The following is a 17,220-nucleotide window of genomic DNA, read 5'->3' as shown; positions in this document are numbered from 1 at the left end:
CCTGTGATCTGTGCCGTGTAATATTTTGTGTGATATCTGATGTGATTAATTGCATATTTGTGATGTGTGATGTGCCATGTACCATATGTGTCAGGTATCCTGTGATCTGTGTCATGTAATGTTTTCGTTTGTGATATGTGATATGATTATTTGTAAATACGTGATTTGCCATGTGACATATGTGTCATGTATCCTGTCATATGTCTCATGGAATGCTTTGGGTTTTTTTTTATATGCAAAGCGATTAATTTTATATGTGTGATGTGTGATGTGTGATGTACCATGTACCATGTGTGTTATGTATCCAGTGATCTGTGTCATTTAATGTTTATGTTTGTGAAATGCGATGTGATTGATTTTAAATGTGCCATGTACCATATGTGTCATGTATCCAGTGATCTGTGTCATGTAACGTATTTTCGTGATATGTGTTTCATTGTACATTTATGATGTGCCATGTGCCATATGCATCATGTACCCTTTGATCTGTGTCATGTAATTTTTTTTATGCCATATGTGATGTGATTAAGTGTTAATGTATGATGTTCCCTGCAATAATATATACAAACATCTTTTATAATAAAAATTAAGATGTTTCCTTTTTTAATGATATCCCAAATCTAAAAGGGCGGGTTGATAAAGCCATACCAAGGATGTACGTCTGTCCGTCCTTCAAAAGACATTTTGTGTGTGAGTTCAGTGGAAAGGTTCATTTTGATATGTGTATTTTATGAAACAATATGATTATTTACTTGTTTTGAACTTAGAATGTGTTTTTTTAATTTAACATTGTGCGACCTTTAAGTTGAGATATAAATTGGAGAGATGCAGTGCAAAGGTTGATTTTGATGTATTTATTTTATGAAAGAATATGATTTTGTATATGTTTTGAACTTAGAATGTGTTTTTTAATTCAAAATTGTGCTACCTTTAACCGGAGAACTGCTACATGGATTCTTTCCAAATTTGAGGAACACTTTCCATACAAATAGGAGAGGTGAAGAGCAAAGCTTGATTTTCATAAGTGTATTTTTTATGAAACAATATGATTTTGTAGATGTTTTGAACTTAGAATGTTTTATTTTAATTCATCATTGTGCGACCTTTAAGTTGAGATATTAATTGGAGAGATGTCGTTCAAAGGTTGATTTTGGTGTGTTAATTTTATGAAACAATATGATTTTGTAGATGTTTTGAACTTAGAATGTGTTTTTCTATTCAACATTGTTCGACCTTTAACTTGATATATTAATTGGAGAGATGTCGTGCAAAGGTTGATTTTGATATGTTTATTTTATGAAACGATATGAAATTTTCACATGTTTTGAATACAGAATGTTGTTTTAAATTCTATGTTTGTGCTATCTTTTACTTGAGAGCTCCTGTATGGATTCTTTCCAATTCGAGGAACACTTTCGATACAAATGGGAGTGGTGCATTGCAAATGTTGATCTTGATATGTATTTTTTATGAAACAATATGATTTTTTACATGTTTTTAACTGAGAATGTTTTTTTTAATTCAACATTATGCGACCTTTGACTTGAGATATCAGTTGGAGAGATGTATTGCAAAGGTTGATTTTGATATGTTGATTTATTGAAACAATATGAAATTCTTGAAAATGTTTTGAACATAGAATGTTTTTCTTTAATTATTCTATGTTTGTGCTACCTTTTACTTGAGAGCTCCCACATGGATTCTTTCCAAATGTAAGAAACTCTTTCTATACTAAAAGAAGAGGTGCAGTGCAAATGTTGATTTTCATATATGTATTTTATTAAACAGTATGATTTTTTGCATATTTTGAACCTAGAATGTTGTTTTTAATTCTATGTTTGTGCTAGCTTTTACTTGAGAACTGCTGCATGGATTCTTTCCAAATGTGAGAAACACTTTCTATACAAATATGAGAGGTGCAGTACAAATGTTGCTTTTGATATGTGTATTTTCGGAACAAATATTGTTTGAATGAGTTGAGGTTACCCTTGTTCATTTTAGTGTTAAAAGCTGTTCTGCCAATGTATGATCCAAGAGCATCATGGTATTACTGTCCATGTCACCTTCCCAGTTTTAGCAGTTTTGAACATGTTTATGACTTGGACGGGTGGAGGTAGCACTGCTGAGATCTTTTTCAGACATCAAATTATTATTTGGGGGAAGGCAACTTTTTAATGTCAAAATATGTCCCTTTCCTTGTAATTTTATAATATTTGTGTCATTGTTTTATTCAGTTACCAAGGCAAAAGCAGTGACCATGGATAAGGTTGAAGATCATCCCTGTGATAAGTTCGTCTGATTCCTCATTTGAGGACTGAAAAGGTTCCTCAACCACTTGGCCCAAGTTCTGACTTGTCATTTAACAAATAAATAAAGGTCACCTAAACCAGAATTCTATTGTCATTTTGTTGCTGTCATATTTTTTAATGGATCAAGGCAATGAATCATAGGACATCCGATGCATGGACTATTTTGCCTGTCTCAGTGTTGCTCTCAATGCTGAATGTATTGGGTAAGGCCAAAGAAAATTAAATGTTTCAATTTGTGCCGGGCTTATTGTCTGATGGTTTTTAATTTGCAAATTAAACTCGTGGGGAAATAATATATCTTTTAATAGTGTTGAAACATTTGTGAACAATTTGCGCATAGTCTTGAAAGTTGTTTTGGAAAGTAAATATTATATCACGAAATTATGCATGTAATTATAACCATTTTGAATTTTGTCTTGGCCGTATTTGAAACTATGTATACCGAGGTACCCTGCCAGAAGACAGCACATTTAACTGACATGCTCTTTCATGGATAGAGTTCAGAGTGAATTCAGCTTGCAGAATTTACTGCTTGATACCTGATATTTTAATCAGATTGGTACAAACATTTCAAGCTGCCTGGGAGGTATTGAGTAATAAAACAGGCGTCATCTAACGTTGGACCAACGATGTCTATCAACGTTGGGCCAACGTTGTTTTGACGGACGGCATAACGTCTGACTTCTTTCTGTGATGTGTCATGTACCCTATGATCTGTGCCGTGTAATATTTTTTGTGATATCTGATGTGATTAATTGCATATTTGTGATGTGTGATGTGCCATGTACCATATGTGTCATGTATCCTGTGATCTGTGTCATGTAATGTTTTCGTTTGTGATATGTGATATGTGATATGATTATTTGTAAATACGTGATTTGCCATGTGACATATGTGTCATGTATCCTGTCATATGTCTCATGGAATGCTTTGGTTTTTTTTTTATATGCAAAGCGATTAATTTTATATGTGTGATGTGTGATGTGTGATGTACCATGTACCATGTACCATGTGTGTTATGTATCCTGTGATCTGTGTCATGTAATGTTTATGTTTGTGATATGCGATGTGATTTATTTTAAATGTGCCATGTACCATAAGTGTCATGTATCCAGTGATATGTGTCATGTAACGTATTTTCGTGATATGTGATTCATTGTACATTTATGATGTGCCATGTGCCATATGTATCATGTACCCTTCGATCTGTGTCATGTAATTTTTTTTTATGCGATATGTGATGTGATTAAGTGTTAATGTATGATGTTCCCTGCAATAATATATACAAACATCTCTTATAATAAAAATTTAGATGTTTCCTTTTTTAATGATATCCCAGATCTAAAAGGGCGGGTTGATAAAGCCATACCAAGGATATACGTCTGTCCGTCCTTCCAAAGACATTATGTGTGTGAGTTCAGTGGAAAGGTTCATTTTGATATGTGTATTTTATGAAACAATATGATTATTTACTTGTTTTGAACTTAGAATGTGTTTTTTTAATTTAACATTGTGCGACCTTTAAGTTGAGATATAAATTGGAGAGATGCAGTGCAAAGGTTGATTTTGATGTATTTATTTTATGAAAGAATATGATTTTGTACATGTTTTGAACTGAGAATGTGTTTTTTAATTCAAAATTGTGCTACCTTTAACCGGAGAACTGCTACATGGATTCTTTCCAAATTTGAGGAACACTTTCTATACAAATAGGAGAGGTGAAGAGCAAAGCTTGATTTTCATAAGTGTATTTTTTATGAAACAATATGATTTTGTAGATGTTTTGAACTTAGAATGTTTTATTTTAATTCATCATTGTGCGACCTTTAAGTTGAGATATTAATTGGAGAGATGTCGTTCAAAGGTTGATTTTGGTGTGTTAATTTTATGAAACAATATGATTTTGTAGATGTTTTGAACTTAGAATGTGTTTTTCTATTCAACATTGTTCGACCTTTAACTTGATATATTAATTGGAGAGATGTCGTGCAAAGGTTGATTTTGATATGTTTATTTTATGAAACGATATGAAATTTTCACATGTTTTGAATACAGAATGTTGTTTTAAATTCTATGTTTGTACGACCTGTTACTTGAGAGCTCCTGGTATGGATTATTTCCAATTCGAGGAACACTTTCTATACAAATGGGAGTGGTGCATTGCAAATGTTGATTTTGATATGTGTAACTTATAAAACAATATGAATTTTTACATGTTTTTTTACTGAGAATGTGTTTTTTAATTCAACATTCTGCTACCTTTACCCGGAGAACTACTACATGGATTCTTTCAATATTTGAGAAATACTGTCTATATAAATAGGAGAGGTGCAGAGCAAAGGTTGATTTTCATATGTGTATTTTATGAAACAATATGATTTTGTACAAGTTTTGAACTTTGAAAATGAATGAGTTGAGGTTATCCTTGTTCAGTTTAGTGTTGATATCTTTTCTGCCAATGTATGATCCAAGAGCATCATGGTATTACTGTCCATGTCACCTTCCCAGTTTTAGCAGTTTTGAAAAGTTTAATGACTTGGACGGGTGGAGGTAGCACTGCTGAGATTTTTTTCAGACATCAAATTATTATTTGGGGGAAGGCAACATTTTTAATGTCAAAATATGTCATTCAAAAGTATGCTACCTTTAACCGGAGAACTGCTACATGGAATCTTCCCAAATTTGAGGAACACTTTCTATACAAATAGGAGAGGTGCAGTGCAAAGGTTGATTTTGATGTGTTGATTTTATGAATCAATATGAAACTCTTGCATGGTTTGAACATGCATGTTTTGAATGTTTTTTTAATGATTCTATGTTTGTGCTACCTTTTACTTAAGAGCTTCTACATAGATTCTTTCCAAATGTAAGAAACACTTTCTATACTAATCGAAATATCCTCTTGGATCTTTCTGCCTCCAGGGTGTCTTCGTGACAGTGACGTGTCACTAAATATCTTATTGGCATTCATTGCCTGAAGATGCTTTATGTCACCGTTTCTCTCCAGAATGTCTTCGTGACAGTGAGGTGTTGCTGAATATCTTCTCAGCAATCAATGCTTCGAAATTACATCCTAGATATCTTCTGCCTCCAGGTTGTCTTCGTGAAGGAGAAGTTCGACTTAATACATTCTTGGAAATCTTTTCTTCCTCCAGAACGTCTTCGTGACAGCAAAGTGTCACTTGATATATTCTTGGCAGCAATCAATGCCTCCAGGATATCTCCATGACAGTGAAGTGTCATTGAATATATTCTTAATAATCAATGCCTCGAAATGCCCTATTGAAACGTTTCTGCTTCCAGAGTGTCTTCATGACAGTGATTGCCACTCAATATATTCTTGGCAATCATTGCCTCGGGATGTCCTCATGGAATTCTTCTGCCTCCAGGGTGTCTTTGTGACTGTCATGTGTCACTGAATATCTTCTTGGCATTCATTGCCTCAAGATTCGTAATGTCACTGTTTTCCCTCCAGGGTGTCTTCGTGCCAGAGAAGTGCCACTTAATAATTCTTGGCAAACAATGCCTCGAAATGTGCACGTTGATCTCTTCTGCCTCCAAAGTGCCTTCGTGACAGTCAGTTTACACTGAATATCTTATTAGCAGCATCACTGCATTCATAAGTCTTCTTGACCCCCTTTTGCCTCCAGTGTGTGACCGTCGTTATCCAGTGGTCAGGCATGCTTCAGGCGGATACAAAGAGGCTGACACTGCCTCTGACAACCAAACAATCCCCGATTTTGAACCTAAATCTAAATAATTTGGAAGTGTCTTTGTATAAAGTGATGCGCCTACGTGCAGGTTGTTAGTGTGGGTTAATGCAGGTTAGTACAGTGTTAAGTCTCTGAACCTAACGTGCCTCAGAAGCATACCCGACCCTTAGATTGAGGTCTCCAGAGGTCTTATTTGGGTACCAGTGACCATGGGAGTTGGGAAACCTGGTCCTGGAGAGTCTCCTGGTGATGCCTTTTGCCTCAATGATGTCTTCTTGGTCATTTTACGCCCCCAGAAGTCTTGTTGGCACTCTAATGCTTCCAGTGTTTCTTCGTGACAGTCAATTGCCACTGAACAGCTTCTTGGCAAACATTGCCCCCAGACGTCTCCTTGCAACTCGTCTGTGTCTCTTCTGTGATTTGTTAAAGACTATCAATGTCAATGTTTCCAGAAGAAATTAAGGCACCTTTCAGCCTCAATGGTGTCGTCGTGACAGTGAAGTGCCACTGAATATCTTCTTGGCAGTCATTGGTTCAAGAATTCTAGGATGTCTTCTTGACAGTGAACTGTCACCGAATATCTTCTAGGAAACAATTGCTTCATGAGCTGCAGGACGCCGTCGTGAAAGTGAATTTTCACTGAAAATCTTTTTGGCAATCATAACTCATAGATGGCTTATTGGCCCTGTCCTGCCTCCGGGGTGTCTTCGTGACAGTGAAGTGTCACTGAATATCTTTTCAGCAATCAATGCCTCGAAATGTCCTCTTAGCACACTTCTGCCTTCAGTTTGTCTTCGTGAAAGTCAATTACCACTGAATTTCTTCTTAGCAATCAATGCATCGACATGTCCTCTTGAAACGTTACTACTTCCAGGATGTCTTCGTGACAGTGAAGTGTCACTGAATATCTGTTCAGCAATCAATGACTCGGAATGTTCTATTGAAACGTTTCTCCTTCCAGGGTGTCTTCGTGACAGTGAAGTGTCACTGAATATCTTTTCAGCAATCAATTACCACTGAATATTTTCTTAGCAATCAATGCCTGGAGATGTCCTTATTGAATTCTGTATCCAGGGCGTCTTCGTGACAGTATTAATGGTATTAAGTGTCACTGAATATCTTTTCAGCAATCAATGTCTCTTAGCACACTTCTGCCTTCAGGGTATATTTTTGGCAATCAATGCCTCGAAATATGCACTTTGATCTCTTCTGCCTCCAGGGTGTCTTCGTGACAGTGAAGTGTCATTGAATATATTCTTAGCAACCAATGCCTCGAAATGTCCTATTAGATCTCTTCTGCTTCCAGGGTGTATTCGTGTCAGAAAAGTGCCACTTGATACATTCTTAGCAATCAATGCCTCGAGATGTGCAGTTTCATACCTTCTGCCTCTCGTGACAGTGACGAGTCACTGAATATCTTTTTAGCAATCAATGCCTCGAAATGTCCAATCAGAAAACTACTGCCTCCAGGATGTCATCGTGACCGTGAAGTGTCACTGAATAGCTTCTTAACAATAAATGCTTCGAAAGGTCCTCTTCGAAATCTTATGCCTCAAGGGTGCCTTCGTGACAGTGACGAGTCACTGAATATCTTTTTAGCAACCAATGCCTCAAAATGTCCTCTTAGCTCTCTTCTCGGGTGTATTCGTGCAAGTGAGGTGCCACGTGTCACTGAATACCATCTCAGCAGTCAATGCCTCGTAATGTTATCTGAGAAATCGTCTGCATTCAGGGTGTCTTCGTGACAGTCCTATTGGATCTCTTCATCCCTCAGGGTGTCCCCAGAGAAGTGCCACTTATTACATTCTTTGCAATCATTGCTTCGAAATATCCTCTTGAAACTTTTCTGCCTCAAGCTTTCTAAGCATCAAAACTTTAACAAGTTTATTTATAATCTGAACTTATTTACATAGTAACAAAACGATTTATTTGCAGCATAATGCAGATTATGTAAAATAATCAAACAATTTGTAATTTTATGACTCCTTGCTGAAATCGGAAACACATACAGCATCGTACATATCGAAGTCTAAGGTTTGAAGCCGAAATCGGAAATAGTCATGGATTCTACGCTCGATGATTTTCGAATTGTTTTTTGAAACAGGGCGGCGGGGATAGATATATAACATATTGATGTGACATAGTTGTACCCAAATAATGGTGTTATTGGTCTATCATTGCAAGAAGGACAATTTAGAAAGTCTTTACAAACTTTTTCTGAGAATCTCCCGTTCTCAGAACGGATGGGTGGGTGAGTGAGTATGGTTTTACGCCGCTTTTTTCAATTCAAGAAATATCACGGTGGAGAACACCAGAAATTGGCTTCACACATTGTACCCATGTCGGGAATCTACCTCGGGTCTTCGGCGTGACGAGCGAACGCTTTAACCATTATGCTATCCGACAGCCCCTTTCAGAACGGATGAAACAAGATACACGTGATGTTTGTGATGTACCATAACAATATTTTCTACCCAAAATGCTACGTGATTTTGTACCAATGAATATATAACAATCGATCTATATAATTATATTTCTTTTTACATGTATATTGCAAACTAATATTTACGTATATTTTGAAAATAATGCAAACTTATTCTGGGTATTCAATCAACAGAAATTATGGGTACAAATCACTACATTTCAACCGGATTTCGTGGTGTGATGGGATAGTAAAAAGGAGATATATCGCCTGTTTCCTTTTCACATTTTAAAACAAGAATGGTTTTTTTATTCCATGTTTGTGCTACCTTTTACTGGAGAGCTACAACATGGATTCTTTCCAAATGTAAGAAACACATTCTATTCTAATATAAAAGGTGCAGTCCAAATGTTGATTTTGATGTGTGTATTTTATGAAACATTATTATCTTTTTACAAGTTTGAATGTTTTTTTTAAATTCAACATTGTGCGACCTTTAACGTGAGTACTGCTACACGGGTGCTTCCTTTTACTTGAGAATGATAAGTTGGTATGATGCTTCATTTGAGGACTGAAAAGGCTCTTCAACCATTCGGCCCAATTTCTAACTTGTCATTTAACAAATAGATAGAGGTCACCTAAACCCCAATTCTATTGTCAATTTGTTGCTGTCATATTTTTTAATGGATCAAGACAATGAATTATAGGAGATCCGATGCATGGACTATTTTGCCTGTCTCAGTGTTGCTCTCAATGCTGAATGTATTGGGTAAGGCCAAGGAAAATTATATGTTTCAATTTGTGCCAGGCTGATGTTTTTTATATTTACAAACTCGTGGGAAAATCATATTTCTTTAAATATTGTTGAAACATTTGTGAACAATTTGCACATTGTCTTGAAAGTTGTTTTGGAAAGTAAATATTATATCACAAAATTGTGCACGTAACTAAAAACATTTTGAACTTTGTCTTGGTCGTATTTGAAACTATGTATGCCGAGGCACCCTGCCAGAAGACAGCGCATTTCATTAACATGCCCTTCCTCGGATAGAGTTCATTCAGAGTGAATTAAGCTTGCACAACTCACTGCTTGTTACCTGATATTTTAACCAGGTTGGAACAAACATTTCAAGCTGCCTGGGATGTATTGAGGAATAAAACAGGCGTAATCTAACGTTGGGCCAACGCTGTCTATCAACGTTGGGCCAACGTTGTTTTGACAGACGGCACAACGTCTGACTTCTTTCTGGGATGTGTCATGTACCCTGTGATCTGTGTCATGTAATATTTTTTGTGATAACTGATGTGATTAATTGCATATTTGTAATGTGTGATGTGCCATGTACCATATGTGTCATGTATCCTGTGATCTGTGTCATGTTATGTTTTTTGTGTGTGATATGTCATGTGATTATTTGTATATGCGTGATTTGACATCTGACATATGTGTCATGTATGCTGTGATATGTGGCATTGAATTTTAATTTTTTTTTATATACAATGTGATTAATTTTATATGTGTGATGTGTGATGTGCCATGTACCATATGTGTAATGTACCCAGTGATATGTGTCATGTAACGTATTTTCGTGATATGTGGTTCATTGTACATTTATGATGTGCCATGTGCCGTATGTGTCATGCATCCTGTGATCTGTGTCATGTACTGTTTTTGTTTGAGATATGTGATGTGATTATTTGTATTTGCGTTATGTGCCATGTACAATATGTGTCATGTATCCAGTGATCTGTGTTTTTTGTGATATGTGATGTGATTAATTGTATATTTGTGATCTGCCATCTGAGATATATGTCATGTATCCTGTGATATGTGTTATTGAATTTGTATATGCAATGTGATTTATTTTATATGTGTGATGTGTGATGTGCCATGTACCATATGTGTCATGTATCCAGTGATCTGTATCATGTAATGTTTTTGTTTTTGATATGTGATGTGATTGATTTTATATGTGTGATGTGCCATGTACCATATGTGTCATGTATCCAGTGATCTGTGTCATGTAATGTATTTTCGTGATATGTGATTCATTGTACATTTATGATGTGCCATGTGCCGCATGTGTCATGTATCCTGTGATCTGTTTCATATATGTTTTTGTGATATGTGATTTATTGTATATTTGTGATGTGCCATGTGCCATATGTGTCATGTACCCTTTGATATGTGTCATGTCGTGTTTTGTGTGCGATATGTGATGTGATTAAGTGTTAATGTGTCATGTGCCCTGCAAAATATATACAAACATCATTGATAATAAAAATGTAGATGTTTCTTATTTAATGATACCCCCAACTAAAAGGGCGGGTTTGTAAAGCCATACCAAGGATATCTGTCTGTCCTTTTAAAGACATTTTTTTGGTGTAAGTGCAGTGGAAAAGTTGATTTTGATATGTATATTTTAATGAAACAATATGATTTTTTTTCTTCTTTTGAACTTTTTTTTCTTTTTAATTCAGCATTAGGCGACCTTCAACTTGAGATATTAATTGGAGAGATGCAGTGGAAAGGTTGATTTTGATATGTGTATTTTATGAGTTTTGAACTTAGGATGTTTTTTTCTTTTTTATTCAACATTGTGCGACCTTTAAGTTAAGAACTACTACATGGATCCTTTCCAAATTTGAGGAACACTTTTTATACAAATAGGAGAGGTGCAGTGCAAATGTTGATTTTGATATGTGCTTTTTATGAAACAAGAAGATTTTTTACATGTTTTGAATTTTGAATGTTTGTTTTTTTCATTTAACATTGAGCTACCTTTAATTTGAGACATTAATTGGAGAGAAGTATTGCAAAGGTTGATTTTGATATGTTTATTTTATGAAACAATATGAAATTTCTACATGTTTTGAACATAGAATGTTTTATTATTCTATGTTTGTTTTACCTTTTACCTGAGAGCTGCCACATGGATTCTTTCCAAATGTGAGAAACACTTTCTATACAAATATGAGAGGAGCCGTGCAAATGTTGATCTTGATATGCGTATTTTCGGAACAAATATTATTTGTTTCATGTTTTGAACTTTGAAAAATAAATGAGTCGAGGTTTCCTTGTTCATTTTAGTGTTAAAAGCTTTTCTGCCAACGTACGATCCAAGAGCATCATGGTATTGATGTCCATGCTATCTTCCCAGTTTTAGCAGTTTTGAACAGTTTAATGACTTGGACGGGTGGAGGAGGCACTGCTGAGACTTTTTACAAACAACAAATTACTAGTTGGGGCAAGGCAACTTTTTAATGTCAAAATATGTCCCTTACCTTGTAATTTTATAATATTTGTGTCATTGTTTTATTCAGTTACCAAGGCAAAAGCAGTGACCATGGATAAGGTTGAAGATCATCCCTGTAATAAGTTCGTCTGATTCCTCATATGAGGACTGAAAAGGCTCCTCAACCACATGGTTCTGACTTGTCATTTAACAAATTAATAAAAGTCACCTAAACCAGAACTCTATTGTCATTTTGTTGCTGTTATCATATTTTTTAATGGATCAAGGCAATGAATCATATGACATCCGATGCATGGACTATTTTGCTTGTTTTAGTGTTGCTCTCAATGCTAAATGTATGGGGATAAGGCCAAAAAAATTAAATGTTTCAATTTGTGCTGGGCTTATTGTCTGATGATTTTTAATTTGCAAACTCGTGGGAAAATCATATATCTTTTATTAGTGTTGAAACATTTGTGAACAATTTGCATATAGTCTTGAAAAATGTTTTTGAAAGTAAATATTATATCACAAAATTGTGCATTTAATTAAAAACATTTTGAATTTTGTCTTGGCATTATTTGAAACGATGTATGCCGAGGCACTCTGCCATAAGACAGCGCATTTCATTGACATGCTCTTTCATGGATAGAGTTCAGAGTAAATTCAGCTTGCAGAATGTAGTGCTTGTTACCTGATATTTATCCAGACTGGTACAAACATTTCAAGCAGCCTGGGAGGTATTGAGTTATAAAACAGGCGTAATCTAACGTTGGACCAACGATGTCTATCAACGTTGGGCCAACGTTGTTTTAACGGCCCTCACAACGACTGACTTCTTTCTGGGATGTGTCATGTACCCTGTGATCTGCGTCGTGTAATATTTTTTGTGATAACTGATGTGATAAATTGCATATTTGTGATGTGTGATGTGCCATGTGCCATGTACCATATGTGTCATGTATCCTGTGATTTGTGTCATGTAATGTTTTCTTTTCGTAATATGTGATGTGATTATTTGTATATGCGTGATGCGGCATGTGACATATGTGTCATGTATGCTGTGATATGTTTCAAGGAATGTGGTTGTTTTTAATTTAGCATATGCAATGTGATTAATTTTATATGTGTGATGAGTGATGTGCCATGTACCATATGTGTCATGTATCCAGTGATCTGTGTCATTTGATGGTTTTATTTGGTGATATGTGATGTGATTATTCGTATAGCCGTGATGTGCCATGTGACGTATGTGTCGTGTATCCTGTGATATGTGTCATGGAATTGTTTATGTGTTTTTAATATGCAATGTGATTAATTTTATATGTGTGATGTGTGATGTGTGATGTGTGATGTGTGATGTACCATGTGTGTCATGTATCCAGTGATCTGTGTCATGTAATGTTTTTGTTTGTGATATGCGATGTGATTGATTTTATATGTGTGATGTGCCATGTACCATATGTGTCATGTATCCAGTGATCTGTGTCATGTAATGTATGTTCTTGATATGTGATTAATTGTACATTTATGATGTGCCATGTGCCTTATGTGTCATGTATCCTGTGATCTGTGCCATGTTTTGTTTTGTGGGATATGTGATTAATTGTATATTTGTGATGTGCCATGTGCCATATGTGTCATGTACCCTTTGATCTGTGTCATGTAATGTTTTTTTATGCGATATGTGATGTGATTAAGTGTTAATGTGTGATGTGCCCTGCAATAATATATACAAACATCTTTAATAATAAGAAAATAGATGGTTATTTTATAATGATATCCCGAATCGAAAAGGGCAGGTTGATAAAGCCATACCAAGGATATCCGTCTGTCCGTTTATCCAAAGACATTTTTGTGTGTGAGTGTAGTGGAAGATTGATTTTGATATGTATATTTTATGAAACAATATGATGTTTTACATGTTTTGAACTTAGAATTTTTTTTTAATTCAACATTGTGAGATATTAATTAGAGAGATGTAGTGCAAAGGTTGATTTTGATATGTCTATTTTATGAAACAATATGAAATTTTCACATGTTTTGAACACAGAATGTTGTTTTTAATTCTATGTTTGTGCTACCTTTTACTTGAGAGCTCCCACATGGATTCTTTCCAAATGTGAGAAACACTTTCTATACTAATAGAAGAGGTGCAGTGCAAATGTTGATTTTGGTATGTGTATTTTCGGAACAAATATTATTTGTTTCATGTTTTGAACTTTGAAAAAGGAATGAGTCGAGGTTACCCTTGTTCATTTTAGTGTTTAAAGCTTTTCTGCCAATGTATGATCCAAGAGCATCATGGTATTTTTGTCCATGAAACCTTCCCAGTTTTTGCAGTTTTTAACAGTTTAATGACTTGGACGGGTGCAGGAAGCACTGCTGAAACTTTTTCAGACATCAAATTATTGTTTGAGGGAAGGCAACTATTTTAGGACCAAATTATGTCTCTTACCTTGGAATTGAATTATATTTGTGTAATTGTTTTATTCAGTTACCAAGGCAAAAGCAGTGACCATGGATAAGATTGAAGATCCACCCTGTGATATGTTTGTCTGATTCCTCATTTGAGGACTGAAAAGGCTCCTCAACCACTTCTTTCCAAATGTAAGAAACACATTCTATTCTAATAAAAAAGGTGCAGTCCAAATGTTGATTTTGATGTGTGTATTTTATGAAACAATATTATTTTTTTACAAGTTTTGATTGTTGTTTTTTAATTCAACATTGTGCGACCTTTAACGTGAGAACTGCTACATGGGTTCTCTTCAAATTTAAGGAACACTTTTTTATATTAATTAGAGACATGCATTACAAAGCTTGATTTAGATATATGTATTTTATGAAACAATATGAAATTTTGCATGTTTTGAACTTAGAATGTTTTTTTATTTTATGTTTGTGCTACCTTTTACTTAAGAGTGGTAAGTTCGTCTGATGCTTCATTTGAGGACTGAAAAGGCTCCTCAACCACTTGGCCCAAGTTCTGACTTGTCATTTAACAAATAAATAATGGTCACCTAAACCAGAACTCGATTGTCATTTTGTTGCTGTTATCATATTTTTTAATGGATCAAGGCAATGAATCATAGGAGATCCGATGCATGGAGAATTTTGCCTGTCTCAGTGTTGCTCTCAATGCTGAATGTATTGGGTAAGGCCAAGGAAAATTAAATGTTTCAATTTGTGCTGGGCTTATTGTCTGATGGTTTTTAATTTGCAAACTCGTGGGAAAATGATATATCTTTTAATAGTGTTGAAACACTTGTGAAGAATTTGCACATAGTCTTGAAAATTGTTTTGGAAAGTAAATATTATATTAGGAAATTGTTCACGTAATTAAAAACATTTTGAATTTTGTCTTGGCCGTATTTGAAACTTTGTCTGCCGAGGTACCCTGCCAGAAGACAGCGCATTTCATCGGCATGCTCTTTCATGGATAGAGTTCAAAGTGAATTAAGCTTGCAGAATGTAGTGCTTGTTACATCATGTCTCATATAGATTGCTACAAACGTATCAGGCTGACTGGGCGGTATTGAGAAATAAAACAGGCGTAATCTAACGTTCGGGTAACGTTGGCTATCAACGTTGGGTCAACGTTGTTTTGATCGGCAAAGTTTGATTATGATGTGTATATTTTCGGAAAAAATATGATTCTTTACATGTTTTTAATTTCAAAGTTCAAAGTGAATTCAACTTACAGAATGTAGTGGTTGTTACCTGATGTCTTAACTAGATTGGTACAACATTTCAGGCTGACGTCGACTGGGCGGTATTGAAGAATAAAACAGGCGTAATCAAACGTTTGGCCAACGTTGGCTTTCAACGTTGGGCCAACCTTATTTTGAACGGCGGTCCTACGTAGGGCCAACGTTGGTGCAATGTTTGATTTTGATATGTATATTTTCGGAAACAAATGTGATTCTTTACATGTTTTTAACTTTGAATATTTCTTTTTATTTCAACTCTTTTATGGTCAGAGTTCAAAGTGAATTCAGCTTGCAGAATGTAGTGCTTGTTACATTATGTCTCAAATAGATTGGTACAACCATTTCAGGCTGACTGGGCGGTATTGAGGAATAAAACAGGCGTAATCTAACGTTGGGCCAACGTTCGTGCAATGTTTGATTTTGATGTGTATATTTTCGGAAACAAAAATGAGTCTTAACATGTTTTTAACTTCGAATATTTCTTTTTATTTCAACTCTTTCGCAGATATATACTGAATCAAATTAAAAACTTCACATTGTTAAAAGTAATCCCATATAAGATATACAACGGACAAATGTATCAGAGAAGGTAATTTTTAATCATTTATGTCCAAAGAAGGATTTTAATTAACGGTGGTAACCATGATTTGTTCCAAGCACGAGAATCTGATGGCACACAAGTTCAGTAGCGTGTATGGCCACCATGTGCGTTGACAACTGCCACACAACGCCTCCGCATGGACCTTGTGATGCTTGTGAACACATGATTGGGAAGACGACGCCATTGTTACTGCAAAATGGTGCTGAGATCTAGCAAATTCTGTGGTTGGTTCTGGAGAGTGCGCAGACTTCTGCCAAGAGCATCCCAGACGTGTTCCATGGGATTAAGGTCGGGAGACCTTGACGGCCAGTCCATGACGTTGACTCCCGCATTCCGAAGGAAATTCCTTGTCAAAATTGCTGTGTGGGGTCTGGCATTGTCGTGTTGGAAGATCAAACCGGGTCCATGTGCTGCCATAAAAAGCAGAAGTTCTGGTGCCAGTACATGGTCGCGGTAAGCAGCAGCGTTGACGTTGCCACGGATGACAAGAAGCCTGGGGCGTGCATTGCCACAGAAATCTCCACACACCATGACACTTCCGCCTCGAAATCTGTCAACTTCCTGTACACATCACTGGGCGTAACGTTCATGACGGCGCCTCCACACCCTCGCCCTACCATCAGCAAATCGAAGAATAAATCGGGATTCATCACTGAAGACGACTTGATTCCAATTCCTCTGAGTCCATCGTAAGTGTCGCTGTGCCCACAATTGACGTTGACGTCTGTGTAATTGAGTCAGAATCAGCCCGCAGTATGGCCGTCGTGCTTGAAGGTGAGGAGTTCTCAGACGGTTTCGAACAGTTTGCGCACTCAGTCTACCCCTAAACAGTTCATTTCTGGTTGATGTAGCCGTCAAAAATCGGTTACGCAGGTGACGTAAGACAATCTGACGATCCTCTGCATGTGACGTCACACGTGGCCGAGGGCTATCAGCGGTGGTACCCGTTTGCTGTAGGCGCGTCTGTAAATCATAAACATGCCGATAGCACGTTCACGTTGCACATTTGAAACTCGTGGCATGACAAATGCCGTACAGACTTTTTTTTTCTTGTGTGTTTTTTTTGTTAATGACTGCTAACAAATATGGCTGAAACACGTGCGGCATTATGGCCACGTGACCAGTTGCACGTGAAAAAACACTTTTGCAACTATAGTGCTGTGCACATGATTTTGATCGATTCACCTGCACAAAAACGGGTGTTATCTGAAGACAATGCGTGGCCA

This window comes from Haliotis rufescens, unplaced genomic scaffold (genome assembly GCF_023055435.1).
Source record: "Haliotis rufescens isolate VD_foot unplaced genomic scaffold, xgHalRufe1.0.p SCAF_5, whole genome shotgun sequence".
NCBI lineage: Eukaryota > Metazoa > Mollusca > Gastropoda > Lepetellida > Haliotidae > Haliotis > Haliotis rufescens.
The sequence above is the reverse complement of the archived record's forward strand: the minus strand, read 5'-3'. Positions refer to the sequence as shown.